The sequence below is a fragment of the Zingiber officinale genome, chromosome 7A, assembly GCF_018446385.1.
Source record: "Zingiber officinale cultivar Zhangliang chromosome 7A, Zo_v1.1, whole genome shotgun sequence".
Classification (NCBI taxonomy): domain Eukaryota; kingdom Viridiplantae; phylum Streptophyta; class Magnoliopsida; order Zingiberales; family Zingiberaceae; genus Zingiber; species Zingiber officinale.
In genome coordinates, this window is record NC_055998.1 from 99,338,908 (window position 1) to 99,351,185 (window position 12,278).

Consider the following 12,278-nt stretch of genomic DNA (forward strand, 5'->3'; position numbering starts at 1 on the left):
GTTTAACCTGGAAGCCAATCTTTGAAATAGATATTTAATCAACTTCTGTAATATGGTTTAACTTAGGAAGATCACATCGGTTAAACTTAGAGTAAAAATGTTAAGTATCGTTTCAAATCCAAGTTTAACTTCTGAAGAGAAACTTGGATTAATAATGTTAAACATCGTTTACAATCCAAGTTTAACTTCAGTAGAGCACATGGGTAGCTAGGTTAAGTTTTTTTCTTGTATAAATTTTTATACAGGGGAAACAGAACGGAATCTAGGCGTAGCAACCAACACTTGGTATCAAAGCTAGGTTTATGCCTCTGTGTGTCTGGTTTTCAATTAATTATGCACTTTTCATACATAAGTTTAGGCAGGATAATAGTAGGATGTGTAAATAGATTAACTCTGTGGTTGCTGGCTCCAACTATTATGGCCTATTGTGATTGTGCGTGATTAGACCCTCGGATATGTCGAGGGCATTTTATATGTGTGCATAATTATAATTATTAAATACAGCAGGAGTTGTATTAGTTTTAGGATTTTATATTTTTGTTCGATATAGATTACATATACATTCCTTCGTGGAATATAGGATCGATAAATGTAAAATTTTATTTTTGTCGCGGATCGTATCCTTGCGAGGCGTGGTACTATTTTAGAACTAGAGGCGCAGCGGAAAAGGAAGCAAGATAGACACGACGACAAGACCCATTAGAGACGGCTAAGGTTAGTGGCATACGGAGGATAGCTATGGATGATGCTATAATAGTTGGAAAATTATTTTTCATATTTATTGCCTTTTATGTTGTGCTGTGTGTGCTTGTGTTTGTGTGCATGTTAAAATTCCTCGTCTCTAAATAACTAAGTGGGAGAGGAATTTTATTTAAATTCTACGGTCTCCATTACTGGTTTGTAAGTGATGTATTCAAACTTGCGTGTTGGCTCTGAGTGCCTTCCTCCACATCGGATGAGTTTGTTTACGGATCACTAGATCAAACTTCCTTAATGGATGATTATAGGAAATTATTTAGGAGTGTGTGATCTTCTCCATCTGAAGGGGCACAATCCTATTTAATGGACTTAATATCAAGTAATGGTATACACTTAGGCGCATTTAATAGTATCTTCCCCATCGGAGTCACTGCTATTATTTGTGTGATCGAAGAAAAACCAACTATTAATTTTATTTGTCATAAAGTGTGGATGACAAGATAATAAAATTAATGGGTAAAACCCCCTTTTACAAATGTCCGAATTTGTATATGTCTACAATATCGTGGCATACAAAATTCATGATGTTTGAGGTGTTGGTGAATTTAAATGATATTGTTTGAGGAATCAATATTATTTTAAATTTTAAAGTCTTGACCAAATGTTTTGTGATTCTTAGGATGACCTTCAATCCCCTTGCCGTTATATTGAAAGAGAACAAACTTACTGATTCCAATTACATTGATTGGAAACGAAATCTGGACATTGTCTTAACTGCTGAAGGCTATAAGTTCGTACTTTTTGAGATATGTCCAAGCTTGCCTAATAGTGATTCTAGTGAAGAGGATATTGAGTGTCATAAGAAATAGGTCAAGGCAAATGAGATGGCGCGGTGTTACATTTTGACTTCTATGTCAAATGTGCTGCAACATCAGCATCAGATCATGTCTACTGCTTATGAGATGATGCACAATCTCAAGGAACTTTTCGGACACCATAATCGGGCTGCTAGGCAGGAAGCTATAGAAACTTGATGACGATCACCATGACTTAGGGGGCACCCGTGAGGGATCATATCCTCAAGATGATGTCTTATTTAAATGAGATAGAAATTTTTGGAGCTGAAATCGATGGGGAAACTCATGTCGATATCATTCTCCAAACACTACCTAAAAGTTTTGAGTAATTCCGCTTGAACTACAATATGAACAAAAGGACATATCCGTTGGCGGAACTTCTGACAGAACTTCAAGCAGCAAAAGGGATATTTCGTCAAAGTTCTCAAATTCACATTACTGAGAACGTTTCTCCTTCTAAACCGAAAGGCATGAAGAAGAAGAAACAAGCAAAGAAAGTGAATCGATCTCTAGGTACTGGACTGAAAGCAGGTGTGAAGAAGCCGAAGGGCAAGTGCTTCACATGCAAGCAATCTGGACATTAGAAGGTGGACTGTCCTCTTAGAAAGGAGAACAATAAAGGTATATCTTATTCTCTAGTAGTTAAAACATGTTAGTGGTGTTATCTACCGGTACCCAAAGCAGGTGGACTGTTCTCTAGTTGTTAATTGATTTAAATACCTTAAGAATACCAAATTCATCGAGTCCATGGAAATATCTAGGGCACTATAAGCCTAAATGGCAATATCAAGGACCCCTAATGTCCATACAACAGGCACACTCAAACATAAGATCCCTGACAACAAGTCTATAATATGAACATCAACTACAAATCATCAAACTTATAAATATCACACATGTGCTACTTCTATCAACATCAAATACCAAACAATAGATCATCAAGTCAGATATCTACTAATAGATCATCAGAAAACAATATTTCACAATATCTGATCCAACAATATCCATCAATCTCAAATCATCCTCAACATCAATCAATCCCGATAATTTTCCTAGTGACCAACTCTCCAAATGGTAGAGATACGGTCAATCCATGAGATATGAGTATACTAAACTCTACTAATCTTATCCAAAAATATCCAAAGAATATGTCTAATCTCATCCTCCAAATACTCCAATATCCACAGTAAAGGAAATAACAATGCAAAGTCCAAAGGATCACTCAACTTCCTGACCAAGAGTATACTCATCAGAGAATATCTCTACAAATCCCATAATCATACCCATAAAAATTTTCCGATAAATGTCGATAAAATATCAAACATCCTGATCTAACATATAGACTTCAAGACCTTTAGTAAATGATCATGTGGTCAAGGTATTGAGTTACTTATGGAGACAATGATAGCTAAGTCGACTAACCATTGTCTTGCAACACATCATATTACAATTGCTCCACCTGAGGTACAGTAACCTCTAGTGACGAGCAATACCCACAAGGTTAGAAGAGTACTTTCAACAAATAGCTAACCAACATAACCGTTAATCGACACTCTGGTCCTCATAAATCATCATATGATATTTCCACTCCATGACGGTGGAACTTCCTAGGTGTTAATCAACTAACACCACCTTTGTATCAATGTGGGTCATAAATCCCTAAATACCATCAAGGATATCCGCGATCAGTCCATGAGTCAGGATCTCCCATGGAATAACGTTAGGCGAGTCGACTGGCCATCGCCTTATAAACCATTACACTTCCAAAGGAAGTAGAGAAGTACTCTCTCAAAACACCTCAAAATAATCACCAAGAGATGTTTTGTTCTCAAACCGTGTTCGACATCTTCCTTTACATGCACTACAACAAAAACTTTCATAGACATCGGTTTTCCACCGGTGTCTATTTCATTTTCGACCGATGTCTATGAAGCCGATGTTAAAAGTCTGCCATTTTAGACATCGGGTTAAAATCGGTGTAGTATCACTTAACGATACCGGTCTTCGAATCGGTTATTAACCGGTGTAGTATCACTTAACGACACTGTTTCATCAACGGTGTAAAACCGATGTAATATTGTATGTTAATAACACCAGTTTTTGCAGCGGTAAATGACCGATGTAATATTAGTTAATAACACCGGTTTTACAGCGGTGGAAAATCGATGTAATATGTATATTTTTTAACAGCACAAATTTGATTTCTGAAACAATGAAAAACCGACAATAACAAAAAAAAAATACACAAATATTCATAAATTATACAAATATTCTTCATTCAATAATATCCATAAAATACACAAATATTCACAAATTATATAAATAATCTTCTTACAACAATATCCATAAAATACCCAAACATTCTTTTTACATCAAAAGCTAGCTAATAGATATCAAAATGAAGGTAGAACATTCTTTTAACACATCAAGGTAGAACCGCACTTCAAATGTAATTTAGCATGCATTCAGCCCACTCGAACCGCACTTTATCAATTTCAACTCTGGAATACTTGAGATTTGTAAACTGTAAAAATACATAAATAATATATTAGTAAACCAAGACCAAAAATCATAGTTGAAAAAGTAGTAAGAGCACCAGGTAACAAGATGACTAATTTGAATGCTTAAATTAGAAGCAAAACTCTGCTTGCACAAAACTCAAATTAGAAGCAAGGAAAAGAGTTGGGTAGAAGGGAAAACGAAACTCTTCTTGCACAAAAACAATCACCTATTCTATTTCGTCCCACCAGCAAAACTCTGCTTGCATCATGTTCCGGAGAACATTGTACATAAGCGTTGATGCTTGCTCAGGTGAAACAATCCTCTTCCTGCAGAAAGATCCGATAGAAGGACACTTTCTTTTCCGTCCACCTCGTGGCCGTGACTGCCACTGCTCGTCGATTTCTAGGAAGTCACCCTGCAACAAGAAGCTCAAAGCAACTCAGAATTCATGCAAACCTAGATTAAATATTTGTTCAGATTCAAACAAAATTTAAAATTGAATTTGCTAACATTTCAGATCACCATGTCAAGTCTAGTAGATAAATCTTAGACTAAACACTTACTTGAATATAACTGTGCACACCAGATTTTTCATGGTTATCCCTGACATGCTTGTAGGGAAATTTCTTCCCACATTTAGAAAATCTACATGCAAATGGACGAAGATTTTGATGGACTGCTTTTATGTGCTGTCTGAGATTTGATACCTACAAGGCGCAAAAACTATACTTTATAGTTACTAAATAGAAGATTGATTGCTTATCCAGAAATAAATTAAGTGATGCATATGAGAAGAAAAAAAGGGTGATCTTCCAATAAATTGTCCTTATCAACAAGTGTGCATTTATGCAATTAATAATGAATGTGGTAAAAGGCCATTTGAACATCTATTTTAACTGCCTACATACTCCAAGCCTCTGTTAAAAAAAGCTCAAATTACCTTTGATCCGTTCATATCTGATAATTGTCTTTGCCTAGGTGTTTTAAGCTTCTGTTAAAAAGGCTCAAATTAGACATCTCTATGATCTTTACCTTTGATCCATTCATATTCAATAATTGTCTCCTAGTTCAAGAACTGCTTCTAATACAGGAAAATCAACCTCAATAACAGTTTCAGCATGTCTTAGTCTCTTGCAAAGAGGTTAAGCTTCGAACAATGTCCTAACCAAATTCCTGATGGCGCACAAATTGGGATGCAAACATATTATGGTTTTATTTGGTCATGATTTTAACCTCATCCTATTAACTGAAAAAGTGCTACTAGATTGCCTCCAAATAGCAATTAAGCTTTGACGGCCTGAGTGACAGAAAATCGATAACTACACAAAATTCAGGTCTTACATTTGAAAAGGTGTGTTCACAACCTTCAAAGTTACATTTTGTCCTCTCAGTCACCTCACTTGCTTCATGCATGTGTTCATGTCGTTTAATATTCTTCTTCAACTGTTTTGTTCCACAAATCACACAATCAACATAAAGGTGAGAAGTTTTGATATGTGCTTTAAGGCATTCTGCATTTGTGAATGTCTTCATACATCCAGGTTCATTGCTAACGACTTCCACATATTCCAATATATAAACAAAATGCTAACATTGAATATATATTCCTTAATTAGCACATAAAACTTTGAATATGCTTTAAATATCTGAGACACAAGTTTCAATATAAAGATGAATTTGACATGCAATCGAGTACCTGATCAGAAATGTAGTAACGGTTTCCAGACAAAACAAGATGAAAACCATACTTGCGTAACATTGGTGGGATGGAAAGCAAATAGCAATAGGAGTAGCTTGCTGCAACGACGAACACCAGAGCAATTTCAGATAGTTATCTAGCCGAGGTGAAAAACCAAACTTATTATTATCTTTGAATTTAGCACCATCATATCCTTTCTTGACCTATCTCCTTTGTTGGTAAAATTTGGTTAAACTCCAAGTTGTTCTAAGAGGATTGGAGAGAACTGAACAACACCTGAAATTTCTCCCAATTGATGTTCTCCGAGTTAATTAACTCGGCATTCGATGAAAGAGTGAAAAAGAGACCAATTCCCAGCACAAGCACCAAAACACTACCCTTCATGGAGCCAAAATTACATGTTAACTTCATCAAAATTGTCTTGCAGTACTTGTCAGCTTCTTTGATGGATGCTACTTGGCTGGGGTCTGTGTTTCTTGACAGGGCATCTTCATTCTTTGATAGAGAAAATAAGAAGAAAAAGATTCTGATCAGCAACTAAATTTTGAAAAACACTGTGCAACTAAACCTGACCACATCTAGATACAAGTGCAACAAATAAGTAAATTTATCATATCATGCACACGATAGATGCCAAGGATGGAAATCCAAAAACCGTGAGCTTCAAATGACTGAACTTGGACAAGAAAATTAGAAATATTTGATAGTAGCTATACTTACTTTAGCCCTCAAATGCTTAAGTGATACTTTGAGAGTGTCGGGGGAAATTTTGGCCGAGTAATTTCGCCACTCAGTGGAGAGTTTCCGAAGAACAATAATTGTCGCACCAACATTCTCTACATAGAGTTTTTCCTTCATGATACAACAGTTAAAGCAATTAGAAAGGTTTACAAAATAATAAAAGCTATAAATAGTACGTTTGAAGAACAACTCACCCACTGTTTATAGCACTCAGCATTCTGAGTCAAACACTAGATGAACAAATCCGTCGCTTCCTTTGTTAGCTCGGAATTATCTGTATATAAGTTCCATGTTAAGTACAGTCATACTATGAAAACATCAGCCTAGGACACATAATAATGCAACATCTCAATTATACTTTCTTGAATCGCTTGGATGGCAAAAGGCAAAAGCTGTTGTGATGCTTGCTTTGTGGTTTTGGTACCAGAACCAATAAGAGCCAACTCTTTTAGAGTAGGATAAAACGTCTCAAATCTTTCAGTTGCCTGCAGAAAGATATATTAGGAACTCATCGTAAAATTTTATGCAATATGGAGATCTTCCATGGAAATAGGCAAACCTTGACTCGAGCTGTAGAAGCAGGAAAAGTCGCCCGCATGAGTAGATCAAGTACAGCATGTGGTACTATGCGTTCCCCCTTCCGAACAGCGCCATTTAATAGAATAGTTCGAGCTTTCGGTCCAGAGAGAATCCTGAAATAAAGCCAGAAAGTAGCTTTTGACTAAAGCAATAAATAGAAACAAAAGGATAAGAGTATCAGCATTGCCTCATGACAAACCTTTCGACCAATTGCAGCACCAAGTCCCTAGACTGTGGGATCACATTTGATTTTCCACAAACTACAGGAAATAGGAAATGCGACCAGATGTACATGCCGACAATCAGATCGGCCGCCCATGTCGCCGCTCCACCACCTGCCTTGAACGTGCATCGCCTCGTACCCCTCCCCCTCGAATCACCGCTCCCGCTCCAGGTGGCGGCAAAGGGGGAGCCGTCGGAAGGGCGCCGACGAAGGCGAGGTCGTGATTGCCGGAGAGGTAGATCTGGCGCAGAAGGGGAGATAGCGGGAGGGGAGGGATAGGAGGAAGTAAGTCGATGTCCCTTCTGTTTACGAGCTCCTGGATCTCGGTGTTGTTCTCTCTTCCTTCGGATTCCCTCACGTTGCCGACCAACCGTGCCATGGTGGTCATGGGCGTCCTCTCGTTGTTCGGATCTCGTCGGCCCCTACCTTAGCCGGGAAGAGCGAAGAGAGGAAGGAGGAGGAGGAAGAGAGGATCGGACGAGGAGGCAGAACGGAACGTCGATCCAGGAAGGGGCGTCAATCGAAGGGGAAGAAGGAAGGGACGTCGATCGAAAGGGAAGAGGTAGATGAGGCTTGGAGGTTTAGGTTTAGGTTTAGGCTGAGAGAAGGGGTGCGATATTAGTTTAGGTTTGGAGGGAACTTTGTGAAGTGTTGTAAATTTTGGCTGGTGGAAAAATTAAATTATTTTTTTTTGGTTCATTAACACCGGGTTTTAAAAACCGCTGTTAAAACATGTGTCTATTAACAAAAAAAAAAACGCTCATAGACATCGGCTAAAAAACCGATGTCTATGAGTGAAAATCTGAGCTCATAGATACCAGATTTTAGAAAACCCGATGTAAAATACTCAAAGACATCGATTTTTCCTTAAAACTGTTGTTGTTCCACCGATGTCTATGAGGGTTTTTCTTGTAGTGATGGTGTCTGATCACATAAAGGATACCTAGCTAACTTCGTCTTTTCCGCACCAGTACAAGTCATATATCTAAATGTACTCACCGATTTATACACCTATATAATAAATGTATTACGTAAGTGTTAAGCAGCTAGCTCTACACTTTTCCACATCAGTGAGGGCATCTATCCAAATGTACCCTCTGGGTCATCCTACCAGGTACATACAGTCCATGGTCAAAGTCCCCATGGAATATGATACATTGATCATCTACAAACTAATCAAACCAACAATGGTATGCGACCAATTCAATCCATTTTATGTCTGTACAAGTCATATACTTAAATGTGTCTTCCAGGTTATCTAGCCAAACACAAATAAACCAAAGGCCAAAATCTTCATGAAATAGTGTAATTCAGTCTCATACTGACCGAACTAATAAAAATACTTAGTACTCTACTAACTACACCGACAAGAATGGATCAATCTTCTACTGATCAAGTCAACAAAGGAAAATCGGTCCTCTACTAACTGAAACATCAAGAGTAAATTGATCCTCTACGGACCGAACCAACTAGAGTAGATCAATACTCTACTAAGCAAGTCAACAAGGGTACATCGGTCCTCTACTAACCAAAACAACATGATATTTAGCAAATACTATCCACTACCAAACTAGTGGTAACAGAAACTAATAATACTGATGGTATGGTAAAGGAAATCCTATGAGACTGTAATTCTTGATCTCCAGTAGGGTCAAACGTGATCAGTGATTGACCTAACACATGTGATGTATGCTACAAACAACTAGACAGATACTAACAAAAGAGTACTAATACATGACATAACTAGTAGAACAACTATGCATGTACAAACAAAAATGTAAGATAACAATATGTAAACATACCTTCTATAGCTTGGAGATTACTGTCGCTGTCTAGTCCCAAAACTTGAAAAGTCACATCGAGAAATCAAATCACGGAATACCAAAACACAGTAAATAGGGATCGTAAATCTGACTCTGATACCAATAAATTATCACGCCTCCAGAACAGTCTCTACCGAAAAAATTCGACAACATCTCCCCTGTACCGGAGACAATCTGAGGCATACATACATACAAAATACATCAATCACATACGGCTGGAATATACACACACCCACGCAGTTAATAATGCAGCTCACACGGTTGAAATATAGCATAACCATGCAGTTAATAATGCAGCCCACTTGACTGAAACATAGCACAATGAAAATCATAAAATAACGAACATGAAACAAACAAAACAACTCACTGCGAGCCGGCTCGGCTTGACACATCATCACCCAACCAAATACAAGATACCACAAAACACAACTCCATATAAAAGAATACACAAATACAAGAACAAGTATGAAACCAACAATACGAAAGGAAACACTAACGAAAGGAGAAGCTCGATGTGACATGAGATTGGCTGACAGGATCTTCAGGCGACTCTATAAATCCTTTATCTGCTACCTGGCGAAATAAACCAATTTATGAGGTGGTGAATACTAAGACTCAGCGGGTAATAGACAGATAGTGCATGAACATAATAAAGAACTAGAGATACAAAGGTATACAGTCTCGTAGGGAAAAATAGCAGATACAACAGTGATATCATAATAAGTGTCCATACCTGAAACCATATCCTAGGCTAGTAATAGAAAGTCAGGGGTAGCAGAGTCCTACTACAGTACTGCTCATAACTACATGAGTAACATGTGAGGTATATACATATTATCAATAAGCAAACCAGTGTCTAAACTCATACCTCAGGTATATATCTCAACCTATGTGAGCATATCAGCATAAGTAAACAATAACAGCATAAATAAACAATAACAGCATAAATAAGTAACAACATCAACATGTATAATAATAACAGTGTATGCACGGATGGTCACCCCGCCCACCTCTCTGCACCACGACCCCTGTATGGTCGAGAGGCCAGATCGATGACAACTGTACCACTCAAAGGTCGCCACTACTCTCGAGTGACCGAATGGACAGGTGTATAGTAGCTAACTAGCTACGTCTGCGATGGGGGTTCATGCTGCTCACAACTCCAGCTATCTCTATCCATGAGTAAGCGAGTGAGAGCACGATAGAACAAGCGACACGCTCCAGCTACCACTACCCATGAGTGGTCGAGCGTGCGACCCTGGCCAACGACCCTCTCAACCACAAGGGAGACATGGTCGCCGGTATGCATGTAATGACATGATGCGTAAAATGCAGCAATCATCATATATATATAAACAGAAAATAGGTATGTTACATAAAGTCAGCATGCTCAGTAAGGTATGTAAACATACAACATCCAAAACAAGTAATCATGGTATATGGTATCCAATATCTAGTATCTGGTAACTGGTATCTACTAAATATCATGGATAACAACGAGAGACTGTATAGATACAGAAACGAGTAGCTCAAAGATTGAGTGAAAGTATCAAACGTAAGAAAAATAAGAGTGGAGTCAAGATAAACACAGTAACTATCTGAACATTTAGCTCATGCACCAAGATCAATGTGCTAAAGAGATAAAACAAGAAATATATGCCTTTATTTGTCATTCATGCTAAATAATCTCATGCCGAGATGCTCGTCTCAAATTAATGTCCTACAAAACGCATGATATATAGTTTAACTAATCACATATAGAACAATTAGCTAAATCCAAACACAATACTAATTCTATTAGGTAATCATGTTTAATTCCACCTAATGATCCAAATCCAATTAAATGATAAATCCCATTTTTAATCCACCAATCACAGTACCAATTCAATGATTCTAATAATGATCATGAAATCATCTAATTAACTCCACCTATCCAATTAATAACGGTATCTCCATATACTCACCAAATCAACCCATTAATCATCATCAATAGATTATCACAATTCTAAATCTGGTACAACTCCAAATAGATCCACATCTCAATTGCTTCCTAAATCTAATCCAATACAGATGTAATCATTTTATAGCACAACTCACCCAACTTGGATTGCTCCTTCGTCAACTAATGGCTGGAGAGGATCACTTTCAGAATGGGATGGCCGGAAATGTGGTTCGCCGACGAACAGTGCTGGTCGAAGCTACAAGGACAAGCCAACCATCAAAACTCCTCTTCCTAATACACAGTAGGGAAAACCAATCTCTGTTTGTTACCTCTATGCTTGGGCACGAAGCTTCGTTCTGTCCAGCTGCCCTCGCCATCCTAGGAATGCCAGCCAACTGTGGTGACCGCGATATGGTACGGGATGGGGTTGCCGCAAGTAGGGATCTGCAATCCTTCCTGTGGCCGGATGAGTAACGACCGTCAGCTAAGCCACAGCCAGAGCCAGTGATCAACGGCGGAGGATTGACAACTAGGGTTCAATCGAAAGGGTGGATCCGGTGCTCGGCTCTGCTCTCGACGAGTACTAGGTGTCTGCGGCCAGGAGTAGGCAGATAGCGACCAGCGGCGGCGACGGGGAAGGAGAAGGCGGAGGGTTGTCGGCCCTGCTATCGGGGAGGAACTTTGGGATTTCCCGGCGGTACCAGCACCTGCTCGACAAGGATCGGGTGGTAGCGATGATGGATCCAGCGAGCGACGACGGCGAGAGAAGAAAAGGAGACGGTCGGCGGTGTGTGGCTCGGGAGGGAACGGAAGATCAGCGATGGTGTTGGGATGGCAACGTCGGCCAGAGACATGGGAGAAGAGGGAATCGCGAGGTAGAGAGGAGAGGATTCGGCGGAGGAAGAGGAATTGGGGAAATAAAAAGGAATCGGGAACAATAACATAGGATTTAATAACCTAACATAGGTTAACATAATTAAATCTTATATTAATAATTTCAATCAACCCCCAGGATATTCTAAATAGACTTTTACGATCTCATAATTAATCCTCTTAAAATACATTATACAAGATTCGAAAAATTCTCATAAAATTTTTAAAAATTCTTAAAAAATCTAATAAAATTATTTGTCAAATAATCTTATTATTTAATTATTATTTTAGTACCATATTTTATAGTAAAAGTCGACTAGACTTCGAACTAAGTAAAAAA

General features: G+C 38.4%; 2 long non-coding RNA genes and 1 pseudogene across 2 annotated transcripts; all 3 read right to left on the bottom strand.

The window, feature by feature from the left end:
- Window positions 1-4,157: 4,157 nt before the first annotated feature.
- On the bottom strand, window positions 4,158-5,743 carry LOC122001889. Its single transcript, XR_006117518.1, has 3 exons — window positions 5,423-5,743; window positions 4,622-4,765; window positions 4,158-4,473 (listed from the first exon to the last, which is right to left on the bottom strand). It is a non-coding gene; the product is annotated as an uncharacterized LOC122001889 (long non-coding RNA).
- Window positions 5,744-5,938: 195 nt separating this feature from the next.
- LOC121999557 lies at window positions 5,939-7,429 on the bottom strand (annotated as a pseudogene).
- Window positions 7,430-9,425: 1,996 nt separating this feature from the next.
- On the bottom strand, window positions 9,426-12,001 carry LOC122001888. The gene is made up of 3 exons (XR_006117517.1): window positions 11,395-12,001; window positions 11,221-11,321; window positions 9,426-9,696 (listed from the first exon to the last, which is right to left on the bottom strand). It is a non-coding gene; the product is annotated as an uncharacterized LOC122001888 (long non-coding RNA).
- Window positions 12,002-12,278: the final 277 nt, after the last annotated feature.